At 38.9% G+C, this 22,908-nt stretch overlaps 1 pseudogene; it reads left to right on the forward strand.

Annotated features, from left to right (window-relative positions):
• The first annotated feature begins 17,861 nt into the window (after positions 1 to 17,861).
• Positions 17,862 to 19,779, forward strand: LOC132230566 (glycoprotein-N-acetylgalactosamine 3-beta-galactosyltransferase 1-like; annotated as a pseudogene).
• The last annotated feature ends 3,129 nt before the right edge of the window (positions 19,780 to 22,908 follow it).

The following is a 22,908-nucleotide window of genomic DNA, read 5'->3' on the forward strand; positions in this document are numbered from 1 at the left end:
GTTGATGTGTGTCACCCAAAATGAGTTCGTGTGTCACCTCTGACGTGTGTGTCATAGGTTCACCATCACTGCCCTAGCCAGTATTATCCAGTGGTTGGAGCACTGGCCCATGCACTGAAGGGTTGCAGATTCAATCCCTGTTTGGGGCTCTTGTGAGGGGCAACCAATCAATGTATCTCTCTCACATACATGTTTCTTTCTCTCTGTCTCACCCTCCTCCCTCCCTCCCAACCCCTCTAAGAAGTCATTAGGAAAATGTCATTGGGTGGGAATCCTATATAATAAAGAGGTAACATGCAAATTGACCATCACTCCAACACACAAGATGGCCGCCCCATGTGGTCAAAGAGGGCCGCCACAAGATGGCCAGCAGGGGAGGGCAGTTGTGGGCAATCAGGCCAGCAAAGGAGGGCAGTTGGGGGGGGCAGGCTTGCAGGGGAGGGTAGTTGGGGGCAACCAGACAAGCAAGGGAGGGCCATTGGGGGGGACCATGCCTGCAGGGGAGGGCAGTTAGAGATAATTGGGCTGGCAGAGGAGGGCAGTTAGAGGTGACCAGGCTGGCAAGGGAGGGCAGTTAGGGGTGACCAGGCCAGCAAGGGAGGGTAATTAGCGGCAATCAGGCCGGCAGAGGAGCAGTTAGACATTGATCAGGCTGGCAGGGGAGTGGTTAGGGGGTGATCAGGCTGGCAGGCAGAAGCAGTTAGGGGCAATCAGGCAGACAGGCAGGTGAGTGGTTGGGAGCCAGCAGTCCTGGATTGTGAGAGGGATGTCCAACTGCTCGTTTAGGCCCAATCCCACCAGGATCAGGCCTAAATGGACAGTCGGATATCTCTCAAGGGGTCCCAGATTGGAGAGGGTGCAGGCTGGGCTAAGGGACACACACCCTTCGTGCACGAATTTCATGCACCTGGCCTCTAGCTAATAAAATGAAAGAAAGAGAAGAAAGAAAGAAAGAAAGAAAGAAAGAAAGAAAGAAAGAAAGAAAGAAAGAAAGAAAGAAAGAAAGAAAGAAGAAAGAAAGAAAGAAAAAAAGAAAGTCTAGAAAATTTTTAAAAAAGAATAAACCCAACACTTTAATATTACAGTGAAGCTCACTAAAATAAGTCATTCACAATTTTTAAATTTAGGTAAATTTTGATTGATTGATTTTTATTTCTTTTTAAAAATATTTATTATTGAAAATATTACATATGTTCCCATTCCTACCTATGTTCATAGCAGCACAATTTACAATAGGTAAGATTTGGAAACAGCCTAAGTGTCCATCAGCAGATGAATGGATTAAAAAACTGTGGTACATCTATACAATAGAATACTATGCAGTTGTAAAAAAGAAAGAATTCTTACCATTTGCAACAGCATGGACAGACCTGGGCAGCATTATACTAAGCGACATAAGCCAGTCAGAGAAAGATATGTATCACATGATCTCACTCATATGTGATTTTTTATTTCTTGTTGACAGTATTACATATGTCCCCATTTTCCTTCCCTTTGCCCCCCTCTACCCAACTCTAGCCCCACAAACCCATTGTCTTTCACAATGGCTGCACCAGTCCACATTCTTACCACCAGTGTACCAGAGCTCCCACTCCCCTACATACTCACTAGCACCTATCACTTGTTGATTCTGACAAGTGCAAGCCAATACCTCATTGTGGTTCTAATTTGCATCTCTCTGATGATTAGTGATTTTGAGCATTTTTAATATGTCTGTATGTCCACTTTGGAGAAGTAACTATTTAGGTCTTTTGCCTATTATTTTTAAAATTTATCTTTATTGTTGAATGTATTACAGAGGCACTCCTTTTTTTCCCATTGACTCCCTCCACCCTGCACCTGCTTCTCCCAGGAGTTCACCACTGTCTGTGCCCATGGGCTACACATATGCATATAAGTTTTCCAGTTAAACACTCCCCATCCAGCCCACGCACCCCACCTTCCATCTGAAATCCGTCAGTCTGTTCCATGTTTCTATGTCTCTGAATCTATTTTGTTTATTAGATTCCATATATGAGTGTGATCATCTGATACTTATCTTTCTCTGACTGGCTTATTTTGCTTAGCATGATAATCTCCAGGTCCATCCATGCTGTGGCAAAGGGTAAGATATCCTTTGTTTTTATAGCCACATATTATTCCATTGTGTAAATTTACCATAGCATTTTTATCCACTCATCGACTGATGGGTACTTAAGCTGTTTACAGATCTTAGCTATTGTAAATAATGCTGCTATGAACGTAGGGGTGCATATGTTATTTCTTGATTGGTGTTTCAGGATACTTAGTATCTATTCCCAGGAGTGGAATCACTGGGTCAAACAGCAGTTTCATTTTAACTTTGGGGAAACTCCATACTGTTTTCCATAATGGCTGCACCAGTCTGCATTCCCATCAGCAGTGTACTGGGGTTCCCTTTCTTCATATCTCCACCATTGCTTGCTTATTGGTTTATTGATGGTAGCTATTCTGGAAGGTAGGAGGTAGCACTTTATCCTAGTTTTAATCTGCATATCCCTAATTATTAGTAATGGTGAGCATTTTTTTTCATATGTTTATTGGCTATCTGAATGTCCTCTTTAAGGAAGTGTCTAGTTAGGTTCCTTGCCCACTTTTTAACTGGATTCTTTAAAGTAGCAGAATATCCATTCTTCTCAAGTGTACATGGAACATTCTCAAAGATAGACCACATGTTAGGATACAAAATAAGTCTTAACAAATTCAAGAAGATTAAAATGTTACCAAGCATCTTCTTGGATCACAATGACATGGGACTAGAATTCAACTATAATAAAAAACCTCAAAAACATTCAAACACATGTTATTAAACAATGAATGGGTTACTAATGAGATTAAAGAAGAAATAACGAACTTCCTGGAAACAAATGAAAGTAAACACACAACCCCAAATCTATGGGACACAGCGAAAGCAGTTCTAAGAGGGAAGTACAAACAACTCATTTACAATTTTAAAATTTTATTTTAAATATATATTTATATCATAAGTGTTTATGAAGTTTCTAGAATATAATACTTTTCTGTTCCTTTCAAATATATACAGGTTTTGAGAAGGTTATTAGCATACTTTATCAACAAGAGATAAAAAAATTATGACATATGGGTTATTAGATTCAAATGAAACTCAAATTATTTCATTATGATTTTACTTGTGTTATACAGTGATTCAACCAGTTTTCTTATTTTGTAGTTGGATTAATAATCAAATATTTATTCAATTTCTTAACAGCTGTCATTTGAAATCATAATGAATAAACTAAACTTCATGTGCAGACATTCAAAAAGACAGAGAAAAATTTGTCTCATCAATGAGTGCAGACTTTCCTTTTCAGTTAAAAATAAAAATAAGATATGATACAAAGGAATGATATTAACTTCTAAATCGTGTTGGGAGTTCTAGATATTGGATATATTTTCAATGTCTATAAAGAAAGAGTCTGTTTTTAATTTATAAGAAGCTACATCTTGAAAATAGGTTTTAATAAGGTTGGGATGTGACACTCTGCACTTAGTTTTACATTTCTGAGTGCCATGTTTCTCCTTGTCATAGGATCTTTGCACATACTGTTCCCTCTGCCTAGACGTTCTCCTTTACCCGTTCAACATCTGCCCTTTCTTTAGATCTCACCTCAAAAATTAATTTCTCAGGGAAGTTTTCTTTTATCTCCTTAAAGGTCAATTTCCCCTTTTATGCTCTCATCATACCATTTTATTTATTAACTAGAGGCCCGGTGCACAAAAATTTGTGCACTGGTGGTGGTGGTGGGGGTGTCCCTCAGCCCCACTTGTGCCCTCTCACAGTCTGGGACCCCTCGGGAGGTAACGACCTGCTGGCTTAGGCCCACTCTCGGGTGGCAGAGGGAAAGCCCAATCCCTAGGTGCAGCCCCTGGTAGGACTCAGAGCAGGGCAGATTGGGGAGTTGGGGCGCTGCCCCCTGTCATGCACAGAGCAGGGCAGATCAGGAGGTTGCGATGCCACCCTCAGTCACGCTCAGGGTAGGGCTGATTTGGGGGTTGGGGTGCTGCCCCCTGTCACACTCAAGGCAGGGTCGATGGGGAGGTTGTGGCACCACCCCCTGTCATGCACAGAGCAGGGCGGATCAGGGGGTTGTGGTGCCACCCCTGTCACATACAGATACGGCCAATCAGGGGGTTGGGGCGCTGCCTCCTGTCACGCACAGAGCAGGGCCGATCAGGAGGTTGTGATGCCACCCTCAGTCACACTCAGTGTAGTGCCAATTGGGGGGTTGGGGTGCCGCCCCCTGTCACACTCAAGGCATGGTCGATGGGGAGGTTGGGGCACCGCCCCATCACCCACAGAGCAGGGCCAATAGGGGAGTTGGGGCACTCCCCCCTGTCACACTCAGGGCAGGGCTGATGGGGAGGTTGGGGCTCCACCCTGTCACACACAGAGCAGGGCCAATCAGGGGGTTGGTGTGCCTTCCCCTGTCACAAACAGAGCAGGGTGGATAGGGAGGTTGTGGCCCTGCCCCCTGTCATACAGAGCCTCAGGGCGATCAGGGGGTTTGGGCACTGCCCCTTGTCACGCTGCTCCAGGGGCCAGGAGGCCTCCCTGCTCTGCTGATCCCGGTGCTGGAGGCACATTACCCTTTTACTATATAGGATAGAGGCCTGGTGCATGGGTGGGGGCCGGCTGGTTTGCCCTGAAGGGTGTCCTGGATCAGGGTGGGGGTCCCGCTCTGGTGCCTGGCCAGCCTGCATGAGGCGATGATGGCTGTTTGCATCTGGTCACACCCCCTTCAGGGTGGGGGTCCCCACTGGAGTGCTTGGCCAGTCTGGGTGAGGGGCTGAAGGCCGTTTTCAGGCTGGCGGGTGACTGAAGCTCCCAACCACTCCTTTTTTCCTTTTTTTTTTTTTTTTTATTCTTGGATTTATGGCTGTCACTGCAGCTGAGAGCCAGCTTTAGCTGTGAGACCTCGGCTGCTGAAAGCAGGTTTCTGGCTTTGTTTACTTTCTGTATTTGAAACTTTGTTGCGACTCCAGCTCTGAGATCCCGGCTTACTGAAAACAGGTTTCTGGGGTTTTGTTTAGCTTCTATATTTGTAACAATGTTTCTTAGCAGCTCAGAGCCCAGCAGCAGCAGGCGGGGAACATTGGAAGTCCTCCGTCACTGAAGCAAACAAGCCTCCTGTTCATGTCAGTAGCCTGGCTGCCGGCCACCATCTTGGCTGGCAGTTAATTTGCATATCGCCCTGATTAGCCAATGGGCAGGGTAGCAGATGTACGGCTAATTACCATGTTTCTCTTTTATTAGATAGGATACTTACCATATTGCATTGAAACAAAGACTGCTGATGATAAGATATACCTTATTTTATGTTATCACTTGGAAAAACAATGTGATGCCAATTAAACTCTGAAACAATAATTCATATGATTCAGAGTTTTTACTCTTATTAAAGGTGCTCTTTCAGAAATAGTTAGATACATTTTATCATATATCTATGTAGGAAAATTGTGTTGGCAATCAAGCCTACCTTACTGTGACATAAGAGAAGTGACTTCTACTTATTGCCTTCTACAACTTCATCAATGGAGCAGCTAGGTGTAGGAACAGTTTTGGAGTAAAGAGATCAGTTCTCCTTCAGCATTACCTATTCAGTGGTGGAAGTAGAGTTAACTTTTCTAGAAGTTCCAAATAAAAGCATTCCCTTGAGTCAGAAAATATAGGCAGGGAGACAGCCAACATTATCCAGCCTGCTCAGTTTTGTTTCTTACAAGTATTGTTACATAAATTCTACCCCCAATCCAATTTTATAAATGAATAACTATTTTATTACCTAGAATAAAAGAAACTTTGGCTCAGAGAATTTACTCTCAGTGGCAAATTGTCCAGTAAGATGGATTTTAAGAGGGAAAGATATAAGATAAATAGGAACACAACTTATTTTTATTCTAATGTTATACATTATAAAAATAAAATAAATTAAATACTATTCTACAAATAAAAACCCTCCAGTTGTAAAATATTTTTCATAAAGACTAAAAGCAAGTGCAATAGCATATTTTAATGACATAGCAGTAAATTTATATCAGTGCTCCCAGCTTTATTCAGGGCACTGAGTGGCATGCTTTAATTGCTTACAAAAGTACTGGGATAATCTTTTCTTTCTTACTTACCTGTATTATAAAAGGTCTTGGAAGTCTTAGCCACTAACATTTTCTGCTTTCTCAAGGAAAAGATAATTTACCCATTTAAAGATATTAGGATCTGCATATTGTTTTTCTCCATTTGGGATCCTTGATTCCCCCTCTGAACACTTGAGTGCTTGCAGTAAGGGCACAATGGCACTCCCTAATAGCGATTGCGCCAGGCATCACATCGTAGTGCTGTTTCCATTCTCAGATTCACCAGCTAGAGCCCCAGCTATGCAGAGGCCGCTCCTCTCCACACCCACATCTGCTCCCCTTCTCCCCAAAGCACCTTACAGTACTGTAAGAATAATCACCTATTCGCCTCTGGTCTTTTTGCTAACCTCTTCTTTCAATAACCAGCAGATGAGCTAAGAGCTGGGATCAATTTCATACCATGCCAGGCTGAATTAGTGTTGAGCTGTTGTTGGCAGGGTTTTCTTTTGTAAGAGGTATTAGTCCACGAATGAAACAGAAGTAAAATACTGCAGGGCCTTCCTATTTTTTCTTTTTAAACCCATTCAACTTCCTTTTGCTCCAGATTATTTGTGATACCTGTCACCATGAGCTCATCACCAGAAACAACCCCTTCAGTCTGAAAAATCAGATCCCCAACTCCCTGTCCTCTAGGAAGCATACCAGGTATCACTGAGGTTTTTTTTTTAGGCATTGCCAACCTGTTTTAATGTTTTGTCTTTCTCCCTTTTAATAGTAGAAATTGGGTATAAAGCTCAGTATTTATATTGACTTCATCATTACTTCTCAGAAGAAGTGGAGAGTCAGTTAACTAACACATAAGGGGACCAGGAATGTTTTGGGGGACAAGATATAATATTAATTACTGGCATGTACTTCCAGTTCCCTTTACAATACCCATATCTGGCTCCTGACAAGCATCCTCACCAGAGCATGGAGGAACTCTCAGCATTTTACAAGCAAGAATTCGGCTGAAATTACCATATTCATAATCAGAAAGTCTTTCAGCAGCAGAGGGCCTTATTGTGTGTAGTGTCCTGGATGTGGCTGGCCAGCTGTGGGTTACCTGCCCCACAGGTGCTGTCCAGGCATGGCCATATAGCCCCAGTGAGCAGGAACCAAGTTCCTTCTGCATTCAGGACAGCCCGGATATGGCACAGGGTTTGAAGTGTGCGAGGTGGGACAGCATCAATGAAGATATTGGTCCCTCATAGACTATCAGCTCTCTCTAGGCAGCTCGATCCAACAACACATTTTATAACTTTAATTTTAAAAGGCACTAGTGATGTCAAAAAGAGAAAAAGAAATACTGGTGAAACAGGTAACAATGAGAAGCTACAGAACAGAGAGAGACTAATTTTTCTCTGGAATACGGAGGCAAAGCTTTAAATCACTTGCCATTCTCTCTCTCTCTCTCTCTCTCTCTCTCTCTCTCTCTCTCTCTCTCTCTCTCTCTCTCTCTCATTTATTTTCTGTTCAAATGTGGCTAAAATATCCGTGGCAGCCAGGGAAGTGTGATCAGAGTACACAGGTTCTCTGGTTAGCTGCTTCTAAATCCTCACGCCCCTGGAGAAACCTCTCTGCATGCATTCTGAAAAATGGCAAGACATACATATTGTATGTTCAAATAATATAGCAGTAAAAGCAAGATTCAAGGGTTGTTAATCTCAAACATATTGTGGGATTGCAGAGCAACTAAGGTACTGTGTGTCTTCATTTTAATTACCAGGCTTGGCAGAGGAATCCAATTATGTTTCTGTGTCCCCAACATAACCCTTCCTGTCTTTGTTTGCTGCTCCTCTATTCTGACAACCATGAGGAACAGAGCCTTTTACTCTTTACCAGGACCATAGAGTGTATATCTGCCTTCATGCTTTGATCACCTTTGTTTGTTTGTTTGTTTGTTTGTTGGGTTTTGTGCTGTAGTTTGCAAGTCTCTTGCTCTAATTTATGAGATCTTTTTAGAAATTTTATTCTCATTGAGAGAGCTGCTCATCTTTCTTTTGCAAGCATGAAATATTTCACATATAGAATTTTTTTTTTGCTTTTCTCATTCCCCAGTGAAATTGAGGCAATGAGGATGACTGGCTTTCCATATGTGTAAGACCATTGTTTGAATTGATGATTACAGGCATAGGTTGCACAAATTAGTCTAACTCAGCTTCTGACCTTAATGGAAATTTCAGGTTAGGGGGTAAACTTTCATTCCACATGAATTGCAAAGAAATGGTCCTTAGAATTTCTGCTTCTAAATATATTTTCATACCCTTGTATCACAGAATTGAGTGAAAATAAAACATTTTAATTTAATTATCACTCTCACTGATAGCTTGTATGAAACATTCTCTGCATAAATGATGGACAACACTTTTATAATAAACATCAAAGTAATCATCAAGGTCTTTCCAGTCTATCCTCCCTTATCCTGAAAACCACTTTTTCATTTCTGTTCCTCACAGCCACTATGACTTTAGTCCTCTCTGTACTTCCCTAGATATTTTAATAATTTCCTGACTAGTCTTTCTGCTTTCAATCTGTTCTTGCTTTCTCCCTCACTTTTATTTACCCTCCCCAAAACAGACATGCCCATATCATTTTCCTGCTCAAAATTTTACAAGGTTTCTTTTTGCCTGTAAACCACCATGCATTCTCCCTGTCTGACATTCTGAACCTTCTCTAACATGGCACAACCTAACCTTTCTACCTACACTCTGCCTCCTCCTATTCATCACCACCATCAAACTGCACAATTAACTACCTGTATACACATCATATTTTTCTACCACAGCATTTTTATTTTACCCTACCCTATTTCTAGGCAAGAAATAGGTCTTACTTTCATGTTCTTATATTCAGATTTCATCTTTTGCAACTAAGTACAATTTTTCCTGTTGTCTCAATAAAATTCAAAGTTTGTATTATAATACTTATTCTATAGAAAAGTATTTTATACTTGTACTATCTTCATTATGTTCATAATAATCTCCTCTAATGTACTGTAAACTCCTGGATCATAAAGGTTATGCTTTACACATTATTGTGTATCCACAATTGACTTAGTAGTCTGGCATTCATATATATGCTCATTCATTCATTCAACAAATATTTGTTGAGTTCCAAATCAACATCAGGTTATATACTAAATGCTAGGGATGTAGCAACACATTGTACATAAAACTTCCTATGCTTGTGAAATGTATTTTCTATTGAAGGAAAATAGATAATAAACAAAGGGAATTCATAAATTTGTAGAGCTAGGGAGGGGAAGAAAAAGCTGTGAGAGAGGTAGCATCCTTGTTAAACTCTCTTTCTAGACAAAAGGATGAAGACAGAAAAACAGCTAAATATACACTCTATAGTCCTGGAAGAGAGTAAGAGGTTCTGTTCCTCATGGTTGTCTATTATAATGTTGCCCTGAATGACAAAGCTAACCATTATACAGTGGTCAACTAAAGAATGAGATGAAGAAGAAGGAGGGTGAGAAGAAACAGAAGGTATAAGATGGAGAGGAGGAAAGAAGGGGCAGAAAAATAAAAAGAATCTCTCCAACTCTTGTTGCACTGGCCCACAGTGTCCTCTACCTAAGCCTTGATATAGTTGATAGTAGAAAACAGGTCATGGAAAATTGTTATAGCCTCTTTAATGAATTATTTTCTATAGATTTTTTTTCTCTCTCCAGTATTTATGTTTCCTTTAAAAAAAGCTAATTATTTTAACTTTATTCTTAAAATTCAGCTATTTTATTTAGTCTTTGGATATAGAAATTTTCTTTCTTTGGTTGCTCATCAATTCTGTCATACGTTGTTCAATAAAAATACAAGACATCATTCTATTCATGTAAGACAAAACCCTGTAAGCAGATCACAATGCAGTTGGGAAGACACATGATTACTAAATAGGGTAATGACTTAATACAAGTGACTGAAAGAAGAAAGAAAAAAAATTAAGCAATATATAATCAACAAGAGTGACTCATAAGCAGAAAAAAAACATACTATTAATTCTGAACAAGACCCATCTATTCTGTATTGATGTATTAGAATAGACATTAATAATTGAGATAAGCAGAAATGAAAAGAGGGAAAATACAAGATGTAGAGAATGAATAAATATGTTCTTGGAGGTGTGTTTGGGCAATAGATGACCTAGAATTGATCAAATAGGTTAGGATGGAATAAAAATAAGACTGTAAAGAGGCTTAAGCTCTAATAAAAGGGGGCTTAAATAAACAAGTGAAGAAAGCTGAAATTTAGTTATTGCACAATGAAATAGCTGCTAAAAGATTTTTAGGAAATATAAGAGGGAAAGAAAATTTTTAAATTATAAAAACTTCATTTTATAAGGATCAACCAGGAAACCATGTGCAAAAGATTCATTGGAGAAGAAGAGTTTTGAGACCCACAGAATTTAAATATTGACAGTTTTTGAGACATCACTAAAAGCCCATCCATATATGCATATAGATCTCCCATCTTAAATAATATTCCCACACTTATTTTCAAACTTTACACTGGTATTCCACTGCAAAAATCTATAATAATAAAAGCATAATATGCGAATTAGGCCAGACAATGGAATTACCTTCTGGACAAAGCTGCCATGGCGGGGGCCGAGGCAGAGGAGGTTAGGAGCGATCAAGTAGGCAGATGAGCAGTTAGGGGCAATCAGGCAGGCAGGCAAATGGTTAGGAGTGATCAGGCAGGCAGGCAGAGGCAGTTAGGGACAATCAGGCAGGCAGGTGAGCGATTAGGGGTGATCAGGCAGGCAGGCAGAGTGGTTAGGGGTGATTAGGAAGTCAGGAAGGAGAGCGGTTAGGAGCCAGTGGTCCCACATTGTGAGAGGTATGTCCGACTGCCAGTTTAGGCCTGATCCCACAAGGATTCCTGCATTTGGATACCCCCCTAGGGGTCCCAGATTGCAAGAGGGTGCAGGCCAGGCTGAGCGATGCACCCCCTGCACAAATTTCATGCATCGGACCTCTGGTACATGAATAAAATCCTGGCCTAATTAATATAACTTTCTCATTTATAGGTCACATATTAAGCATTGAATTTGGGCTAAATAGTTGCTGAGTCATTTCAAAGCCCATAAAGAAATGTTTATGCAACAACATTTAGAATAGGACTTTTTCTGTTATCTTATAATCTTGACTGATGCCACATTGCTTATGATATTGTGTACAAATATCATAATCCAAAGAGGAGTAGTATACACATCATGGTGGGACTTGTTTAAAAAAAAAGCCAAACTCATTTTGGGTTTATTTTTGTGTATGGTGTAAGTTGGTGGTCTAGTTTCATTTTTTTGCAAGCATCTGTCCAGTTTTCCCAACAGCATTTATTGAAGGGACTGTCTTGACTCCATTTTATGATCTTGCCTCTTCTATCAAATATTAATTGAGCATAATGGCTTTTGTCAATTTCTGGGTCCTTTGTTCTCTTCCACTGGTCTATATGTCTATTCTTGTGCCAGTACCAGGCAGTTTTGAGAACAGTGCCTTCGTAGTATAGCTTGATATATGGTATTGTGATCCCTCCAACATTGTTCTTTTTTCTCAAGATTGCTGCAGCTATTTGGGGTCTTTTTTCATTCCAGATGAATTTTTGGAGAATTTGTTCTAGGTCTTTGAAGTATGCCATTGTTATTTTAATCGGGATTGTATTGAATTTATAGATTGCTTTGAGTAGTATGGACATTTTAATGATTTTGATTCTACCAATCCATGAATATGGTATATTCTTCCATTTGTTCATGTCTTCCTCTATCTCTTTTTTTAGCATTTTGAAATTTTCTAAGTACAAGTCCTTTTTCTCCTTGGTTAAGTTTATTCCTAGGTATCTTAATTTTTTGTGGCAATGGTAAATGGGATTGCTTTTTAAATTTCTCTTTCTGTGAGTTAATTACTGGTGTATAGAAAAGCCATAGACTTCTGGGTGTTAACTTTGTATCCTGCTACATTGCCAAATTCATTTATTAAATCTAGTAGTTTTTTGATGGAGTCTTTGCAGTTTTCTATGTACAATATCATGTCATCTGTGAATAAAGACAGTTTTACTTCTTCTTTCCAATTGATGGGAAATCATAAAAAATCTTAGAAGAAGCCATAGGCAGCAAAATAGCAGACATTTGTTGTAGCAGTATATTTAACAATACAGCTCCTAGGGCAATGGAAACTAAGGAGAAAATAAACAAATGGGATTACATCAAAATGAAAAGCTTCTGCACAGCAAAAGAAACCAACAACAAAACAACAAGAAAGCCCACTGCATGGGAGAACATATTTGCCAATGTTATCCCTAATAAGGGTTTAATCTCCAACATTTATAGGGAACTCATACAACTTAACAAAAGGAAGATAAACAACCTAATCAAAAAATGGGCAAATGACCTAAATAGATACATTTTGAAAGAGGACATTCAGAAAGCCAAGAGACATATGAAAACATGCTCAAAGTCACTAATCATCTGAAAGATGCAAATCAAAACAACAATGAGGTACCATCTCACACCTGTCAGAATGGCTATTGATCAACAAATCAACAAATGATACGTGCTGGAGAGGATGCGGAGAAAGAGGAACCCTTCTTCACTGCTGGTGGTAATGCAGAATGGTGCAGCCATTGTGGAAAACAGTATGCCATTTCTTCAAAAATTTAAAAATGGAACTGCCATTTGACCCAGTAATACCACTTCTAGGAAAATATCCCAAGAAAACAGAAACACCAATCAGAAAAGATATATGCACCCCTATGTTCATAGCAGCACAATTTATCATAGCTAAGATTTGGAAACAGCCTAAATGCCCATCAGCAGATGAGTGGATTAGAAAACTGTGGTACATCTACACAATGGAATACTATGCTGCTATAAACAAAAAAGAATTCTTACTATTTGCAACAGCATGGATGGAACTGGAGAGCATTATGCTAAGTGAAAAAAGCCAGTCAGTGAAAGAAAACTACCACATGATCTCACTTATTTATGGATAATAAAAAAAACATTATAAACTGATGAACAAAAATAGATACACAGGCAGAAAAGCATCGAACAGATGGTCAAACTATAGCAGAAAGCCTGGGGAGGGTTGGGAGGATGAGGTAAGAGATCAACCGAAGGACTTGTATGCATGCATATAAGCATAACCAATGGACGCAAGACACTGGGAGGGGGGTGAGGGCATATGCTGGGGGTAGGGGAGGCTGGGGGAAGATCAACTGGGGAAAAAAGGAGATATATGTACTACTATTTGTAATACTTTAAACAATAAAAAAAAGCCAAACTCACCCAGACAACATTTCCTACCTGCAATCTATATAAATGAAAGCTAGGGGTATTTTGGTGAAGATGGGGTTTCTTGAAGTAAAGAAATTTGTATGAGTAAAGATAGATGTTAGAATTTTCTTCCTTGAGGTGCCCTCTAAGGCAAATTATAAGCCTCTAAATATATTTGAGATATTGGAAAAAATTGGGGTCAAAAATGAAAAACTAAGTCTTGCTCTCTGGCCTTGGGTAGCTGAGCTCAAAAATCCATTGACAGGGCCATGCTGCTACCAGGGTGGAGAATGTTGTGAAGTCTTAGGAAAGTTTGGCCTGTCACACCCTAGAGTCTTGGTAGCAAAGAAATTGCAGCCTGGCTCTCACACTGAGAGATGGGAGGATGCCTCAAACATATCCCTATATTGGGGAGGCAAAGATAAGAAAAAACACAGTAGAAGCAAGATGAAATTTGACAAACAAGAGAGTTTATTTTCCTTTGAGTCAAATGGATACTGTGGGAGACAAATATGCTGAAGTCATTTTGAAAGTACTCTCCTCCCCACAAACCACCAATAAAAAGATTGTGTGCCATGGTGGGGACCTAGTAAAGTATACTGCCAGAGGCACTAGCTGACAGCAAAATCTAGAGGTCAGCTCAGGAGTTCTAGTTTTTAATCAGAGAACATACATATGATTGGGTAGATAGAAAGAGATGATTCATAAATAATCCAAGGATGTATTTCATAAATATTCAAGTTTGGATGTTTGCCATGACAGAGGGCCAGAACCAGCCAGTACTAGCTAAGAAGGAACTGGCAATAATTCTGCCTGGTGAAAATACCTGTTCTTTCTTCAGATCCAGACCTTCCTCATTATGCTTTAATTCTTGAAGAACCAAGAGGATGAGGAGAAAGAGAGGAAGTGCTAGGTGAAGGCAGGGGAGAATGTACCTTGAAGCTAATGAAGTTCAAATTCAGAGCCTCTCACGTGCATAGGCCTTCTTGGGATGCCATGGACCAAATTCTGTATTTATTATTTGTATTAATTTTTCGTAAAGGGAGTGCACTGTCCCAAATTGTAAATGCTTTAGGCTCCACAACCTGAGTAGAAAAGAAGTAAAAGAATAGACAATGCATATCATTTTCCTTGTTGCTGTTTGTGTGGCCAACGGTCAACTAGGTTAGGGTGGTATTTAAATGGAAGGAGAAATTAATGTTTTGATATAGAATGGGTTGGGCTTATATAATTCCTGAAATTAAGACACTTCTATTACTGGAAAGTTACTATAAAATCATGGGATATACTTGTGTTGTCATTAAGAGGCAAAGAAAGGGAAATTAGAAGTTTAGACATCAGTGCATATAAGACCAGCACAAGGAAAGCTAAGCTACTTTCTATTATACCTTGGCACGATTAACCCATTAATATTTGTGTTTTGTTAGGAAAGGTAATTCTGATACCAGTTTGATGGGAAACTTAAATGTAATTTGGAAGGAAGCCAACTTAACTCCTCTTTTTCCATTCCCATGTTTCATATTTGGATTAAACTGTTATCCTTAAAACCAAGATTTTAGAGTAGTGCAAGGGAAGATAGTTTGAATGCTGTACACACCCAAGCCCATGCACACAATCATGCACACATGCATATGTGCACAGACATTCATGCATGCACACACAAGCATTTCTAAACAGCATCTGTGATTACATGGGTAGAAAATTAATGAAAAATTTATTTATTTTTAAACCAGCCTTGTGCTGGTCTCATGCCCAAGGAAATCATTAAAAAGGTGAGAAATTTCTATTTTTGTCTCATACTTAAAGTAATGTAAATAAAAAGTTTGTACCTAAATAAATGGCATTCTTTACCTTAACAAAAAATGATGATTTTTCCAAGGACATTTTCCTATTTCTATGTACAGTAGATGTTGGCATGTTTACCAACTGACAATAAATATCTTACTTTAGTTTACAGTAAATTGAAACAGAAGACAAGTTCTCTAGAAACAGGTTGTGATGCTAGTGGTAGTAAAATGTAATATGTAAAATTTTAAAAATCTTAGCTAAAATTAATCAGTAAATTCAGAGTTTGTTGATTATATTATTTTAGGTAGTTGCAATGTTTTTGTATTCTTATAATATCTATGGACACACTATAATTTGGTCTTCACTAATTATAATCAGCTCATCTTTTATGTATGATATGCCATTTTTCTTCTTTGAACACTGTACCCTCATGTGACATTTGTTATATTTCTGATCTCATAGCAAACACTTTAGAATACAGAGTGCTACTGAACTGAGCTTTCATTTGGATTCCTTACAGAACTATTGCTTTGAAAGCAGCATATAAAATAACATAATTGGCATGGGCTGGTTTAATGCCATGGATAACTCTGTTGTTTTCTGTTGATGATAAGTATGTGAAATATTGGAAAATGTAATCTACAATAAGTTTGCTTTCTATGCAAACAGATTAAATTATATATAATTTAGCATTTATCTTCAGTTATATTCTAAAGTTTCACACATTTCAGTAAACATATTTTTATAGCTTATTAGAGGCCCAATGAATGAAATTCCTACAAGGGCCTTGGCCCCCTCTGCCTCTGCCTCTGCCCCTGCCCACCACCTCTGCTGCAGCTGGGGGGCCTCAGCTGCCTCTGCCACAGCCCCCACCCGCCCGCCCACTGGGGCTTTGTCCAGAGGGAGGAAGTCCCGAAGGATGTCCGGTCTAATTAGCATATTATGCTTTTATTATTATAGATGCTAGAAATTGAAAACAATAAAGGGCTGAAAAAAAAGAAGTAGAAATGGTAGCCCTCTCATACTCTAGCTAGCACACAATCATCATTTGTGGGGGGTTTTCTCTTTTATAGTGATGATTGTTTCTGGCAAAGGCAGAAATATGATTTGGGGATTTAATATTCTCTTTATATTTCTATGTAAAATAAGGGTAAACATCTCAGAATAAATAAAACTTAAAGGAAAGCAGAGGACATGAAGTGGTATGTGAGTATTTTTCAGACGAATGTGTCAGAATATTAGTACGGAATTCCTTGTTCCGATGTAGTTCATTAAAGCAACATTCTGGAATCATGTACAGAAATGTCAGTATTAGGCTGAAAAACATAACAATGCAGTTGGTTGTTTAAAAAAATTTACAAAACATGTTTATTCTTACAACCTGGATGCTGTATACATCTGGACTCAAATGAAATTGGCTCAGTTTCTATCGCATACCACATGCCATTGGATCCCATGCTCCTGAGTATTTATAACTATATCAAATTCTCTAGTTCTTGATTGTGTCACATGAAAAATGTATTATTTAACTTCTAACAAAAGAAAAACATCAGATGGATATCTGGATGAGAACCTGATAAAGAGGTGGTATATGTGAAGGTAATGCTTTCAATCCCAACTTTGGCAAAGTATAAATATTTCATTAGTTTACACTTTTAAAATATGTGAAGCCTTATTAATAGCTATTAAATGTTACTGTGAAATGCTAATAATTTATTAATGTTTTAAGATAAGTAAAAATCTAAGTATTAAATATAAATAATTAAGCTTCAGATTGAGAGAAAAAAGAGAATAGTATTTTATTAAGCTAGATCCTCACCTTCTTGTGAAAAAACTTATATTCAAGTAGTAAATAACAAATTCATAGGCTTAAATTCTGACCTTAAATCATCTCAGATTCTGCCCAAACGCTTTCCCCATAGCCCCCAACTGGATTCCATGATGCTAAGTCTACTCAACCTGCATCAGTATTCTCATGCATTTTGTCTATACTCTTTTCCTTTTGTCAGTGATAATATGGAGAATGCCAAACATGTTCAAAGTACTTAACAAAATCTCATTATAAAAATACTTGAAAACCATAATGAGATACCCACTAGAAGAGCTAAAATTGAAAAGTGCTACACCAAGACTATGAAGAAATTGAGACTCATGTATGTTGCTTTGGAAGTAGAAAATTTTACAACCACTTGGGAATTCTGAGGCAGGTAATTAAACCATCCTCAAGAACTCTTTTAAACTTCTACCATTCCAGGTCACTATTCACAATGTAAATCTTTCAAGTTAAAATTGTACATAGCCTCATCATAGATTTTAGAAATTAGATTATAGTTTACATAATTGTGGTTTTATTTGTGAATGAATCTTGACATATACTTCAAACCAAACATGAAAATTAATTTGGGATGGACAATAAACCTAGTATAAAAGCTCTAACTAAAAGCCTTCTAAAACAGGCGGGCCGCGGCCTGGACCAACTGAGGGGAGGGGCGATGCTAGAGGGCGGGAGTGGGCGCCGGGCCCCCCTTGGCCGCCACGGCAGCCCCTGCTGCAGCCAGGGAGAAATCTAGGCGGCAGTGGGCGGCCCTGGCTAGCGGCCACGAGCACTTCTGTGCTGCCCAGTGGAGCGAAGGTCGCTTATCTCGTGTTGTTCTCTTCTCCGCCCCTCCTGGGGGGCAGAGAGGAAGTCGCTGCTGACGTCAGAAATACACTTTTGGGAAATGGCCTCTAAATCTTGGCTGAATTTTTTAATCTTCCTCTTTAGATCAGCAGTTGGATTTGTTTTATGTTCTCAGCTATTCAGTATTTTGATGGGAGAACAGGGTGACACCCAACCCAAGATTCTGCATAATGATCCTCATGCTAGGCATTCAGATGATAATGGACAGAATTATCTAGAAGGACAGATGAACTTCAATGCAGATGCTAGCCAACATACTTACGTCATGAAAACCTCTATCAGAAGGTTAAAATTCTTTGGTGGGTTATGACAGGACCTCAAAATCTAGAGAAAAAAGGCTAAACATGTCAAAGCTCATGGGCCCAGCGCTGTAATAAAGTGTTGTTTATGAGTTCAGAAGAAGACAAAGACTTCCCTGCTGTGGGATTAGAAACCAGAGAAGGTAAAGACCAGCTATACTGGAAAACAATTAAAGCTTTTCAGTATGTTCATGATCACTATCTAGAAGATGCTGATTGGTTTATGAAAGCTGATGACGATACATATGTTGTACTAGACAATTTGAGATGGCTTCTCTCAAAACACAGCCCTGAAGAACCTATTTACTTTGGGAGAAGATTTAAGCCCTACGTTAACTAGGGTTACATGAGTGAAGGAGCAGGATATGTACTGAGCAAAGAAACCTTGAAGAGATTTGTTGATGCGTTTAAAACAGAGAAATGTACACATAGTTCCTCCATTGAAGATTTAGCACTGGGAAGATGCATGGAAATTATAAATGTAGAAGCGGGAGATTCCAGAGATACCATTGGAAAAGAAACTTTTCATCCCTTTGTAGCAGAGCACCACTTAATCAAGGGTTATCCACCTAAAACATTTTGGTACTGGAATTATAACTATTACCCTCCTGTAGAGGGTCCTGGTTGCTGTTCTGATCTTGCAGTTTCATTTCACTATGTTGATCCTACAATCGTGTATGAGTTAGACTACCTCGTTTATCATCTTCGTCCATATGGATATTTATACAGATATCAACCTGCCTTACCTGAAAATATAGGGAAGGAAATAAGTCAAGCATACAAAAATGAAGATCCAAAGTAAAATTTGGGAAACCTTGAAAGAAAAGCATAAATGAACAGAGGTAAAATGTCTAACATTGCACTGAAGAAGAACTTCTGCATTTCTGATGTAGAACACTGGAAGCCCAGTGAAGAATTCTAAATGAACATTCCATATTAGAAATCTTTCATATGAATGTCTATAAACTGAAGCTTTAATAAGCTGTGAAGTCTGTTAAAATGTGTTTTGATACAGTAATATATATATATATATATATATATATATATATATATATATATATATGAAAAACTTGTGTTTTTAAATGTTGGTAAGTCAGAGGGGCTAAGAAGATTTTGTTCCCTATTTCTGACCACATGTATTATTTTCACTGGGAAGTTAAAACAGTTGCTAAAACTACACTGTACCATATTAATAACACACACATGATGCTAAACAGATCTGCCTTAAAATTTTAGAAGGAAGTATTGTTGTTCAGTGTTGTTTATAAACTCAAGACATGAGTTTATATTCACAGTATGGTAAAAATGAACCCCTCCTCTCCCAACACATACCCGTGTGTAGTTTTGTCTAATCTAAATTTTGTTGTGACTATTTAAAATTGGCAATATTTCTTTCAGAAGAAGGTAGAATAAGAATGGCACTCATTCTAATGCGCATTAATAAAACCACATTTTGAAATGATCATGGACCTTGATTATAATATATATACTTGGTTCTAATTAATAGTTAACCATTTATAGGCATACCTCATTTTATTGCTTTATGTGCTTCACAGATGTTGCACCTTTTACAAGGCAAGAAAAAATTTTCTCTCCTCAAGAAAAAAAAAAAGATAATGACTTGCTTTATTGCGACACTTGCTTTATCGTGGTGGTCTGGAACTGAAACAGCAATATATCTAAGGTACTATGCTGAGTCGCCATTGTCTCTTCTAAATATGTTTAACCATTCTTGGATACAATTTTCAACTATTAATATTTACTCAAAGCTTTAAAGCATTTGATTAAATATTTTGTTCCCATATTTACCCATTGTTAATTATGGGTAACTAATAAATAGTAAATTTAAAGCTGCTTGGGGAATGTTTTTTTATATCACTGCCACTCAGGAATTACTAAACTACACTTTTAATTGATCATTTAAAACTCTTTCCAACTACATAATTATAGTTCCTTTCATTCTTATCCTGTTGAGATATAAGAACTTGTTTTGTGCTTTTCATAACTTCTTTAAAGCAGTTTTAAAATTCATTTTTAGGATCTAAGGTGGTTATTAGACTGGAAAAATAATTTGAATGCAAGATTTTGTCCAGAGTTAATAAAAAACATTATAAAATGCACAATGTTTGAACATTGAAACTACAACTACAAGACAAAACAGCTATCATCCAGAACCATGGGAAAGCTGGCCGAGTGGAAGTTCTACAACTAGAAGGAAAGAAAGAAGCACATTGAGACTGGGTAGGAGGTTCAGAAGCGCCAAGAACAGAGGTACAAAGGCACGCACGAGGCAGGCTGCACTTGGATGTGCAGTTTTTTTCAGTTGGAAGGAGATACAAGCTCTTGAATGCACTGAGCTCATTTAAGGTGAGATTCTGGGGTCCCAGACTCCTACGGGGAGAAACTGGACTGTCTTGCAGCGGTTTGGAAAGTGAGGGTGGCTTTCTCGCAGAGCTGCTTGCAGGGATCATTGTTGCTGTGGGGGCGCAGGACTGCAGAGATGCGGAGTTGTGGAGACGCGGAGTCACAGAGATGCGAGGCCTCGCGGAGACGCGAGGAGTCGTGGAGACGCTGACGACAGCCATTGCTGTTTTCTCCGCCCTGGTGATTCTCTGAGACCCTGCCCCACTCAAATTACATCCCCTCCCAAGCTGGGCTCAGCGGTGAAAAGGATTCACCTCAGCTTTTGCAGCCTAATCTAACTGCAGCTGGGTCAGAGAGCTCCAAAACTTCCAAATCCCAGACAAAGAGGAGAAACCTGCTTATATCACTGTAGCTCCTGCTGGGTGGACTCACACAGTGGTTGACTTGGAGATCCAGGAGCCAGGGTACCCCTGGTCAGATACCAGATTTCAATTCCTCACATCCATAAGGGACACACTTCAGAGGCAGACTCAGTGAGCACCAAAGCCCCACTGAAGCAAGTCCTGCCCCATAAGGGTGTCTCCAGCACAGCAGTTCTTCTTATAGACACAGTGGGTCCTCGCAGTCAGTCAAAAATTCTATGACAAAGAAACATGTTACAAATGAAAGAAATAGAGGAAAACAAACTAATGGAGGACATAGAGTTCAGAACCACACTTATAAGATTACTCAAGAATCTTCTACGAACCTCTGAGGAACTTAGTGAAACCTTCAAGGATCAGCAAAAAACACCCATCTGGAAAAGCAAAATGAAAAAAGAATCCAAAAATATGAAGATAGTGTAAGGAGCCTCTGGGACAACTTCAAACGTACCAACATCTGAATTATCGGGGTGCCAGAAGAAGAAAGAGAGCAAGATATTGAAAGCCTATTAGAAGAAATCATTACAGAAAACTTCCCCTACCTGATGAAAAAAATAGACTTACAAGTCCAGGAAGCGAAGAGAACCCCAAACAAGAGGAATCCAAAGAGGACCACACCAAGAAACACCATAATTAAAATGCCAAGGGCTAAAGACAAAGAGAGAATCTTAAAAGCAGCAAGAGAAAAACAGTTAGTTACCTACAAGGGAGTACCCATACGACTGTAAGCTGATTTCTCAACAGAAACAATGCAGACCAGAAAGAAGTGGCAAGAAATATTCAAAGTGATGAATAGCAAGAACCTACAACCAAGATTACTCTACCAAGCAAAGCTATCATGTAGAATTGAAGGCCAGATAAAGAGCTTCACAGACAAGAAGAAGCTAAAGGAGTTCATCACCACAAAACCAGGATTATATGAAATATTGAAGGATATTCTTTAAGAAGAGGAGGAAGAAGAAAAAGATAAAAATCTATGAACAATAAAGTGACAACAAATAAATACCTATCAACAAGTGAACCTAAAAATTAAGTCAGAATAAACTGGTGAATATAATAGAAGCAGGGGCATAGAAAGGGAGTTAACTGACAATTCTTGGGGGGAAGGGGGTGTGGGGGGTGCGGGAAAAGATTGGACAAAAATCCTACACCTATGGATGAGGACAGTGGCAGGGGGTAAGGGCATGGGGTGGGGTGGGAACCAGGTGGAGGTTGAGCTATGGGGGAAAAAAAGATGAACATCTGTAATAATATGAACAATAAAGATTTATAAAAAAAAAAAAGAAGAAGAAGAAGAAGAAGAAGAGCAAAACGAATCCAAAAATATGAAGAGAGTATAAGGAGCCTCTGGGACAACTTTGAGTGTACCAAAATTCTCATTATGGGGGTGCCAGAAGGAGAAGAGAGAAAGCAAGATATTGAAAACCTATTTGAAGAAATAATGACAGAAGATTTCCCCTACCTGGTGAAAGAAATAGACTTACAAGTCTAGGAAACAGAGAGAGTCTCAAACAAGAGGAACATAAAGAGGCGTACACCAGGACACATTATAGTTAAAATGCCAATGGTTAAAGACAGAAAGAGAATCTTATAAGCAGCAAGAGAAAAGGAGTTAGTTATCTATAAGGGAGCGCCCATATGGCTGTCAGCTGATTTCTCAATAAAAACTTTGCAGGCCAGAAGGAAGTGGCAAGAGTATTCAAAGTGATGAATAGCAAGAACCTACAACCAAGATTACTCTACCCAGCAAGCTCTCATTGAGAATTGAGGGTGAGATAAAAAGCTTCACAGACAAGAAAAAGCTAAAGGAGTTAATCACCACCAAGCCAGTATTACATGCAATGTTGAAGGGTATTCATTAAGAAGAAGAAAAAAATAATAAAATATTTAAAATATGAACAATATAGTCACAATAAATACATACCTATTAACAATT

Source organism: Myotis daubentonii, chromosome 3, assembly GCF_963259705.1.
Source record: "Myotis daubentonii chromosome 3, mMyoDau2.1, whole genome shotgun sequence".
NCBI classification, from domain to species: domain Eukaryota; kingdom Metazoa; phylum Chordata; class Mammalia; order Chiroptera; family Vespertilionidae; genus Myotis; species Myotis daubentonii.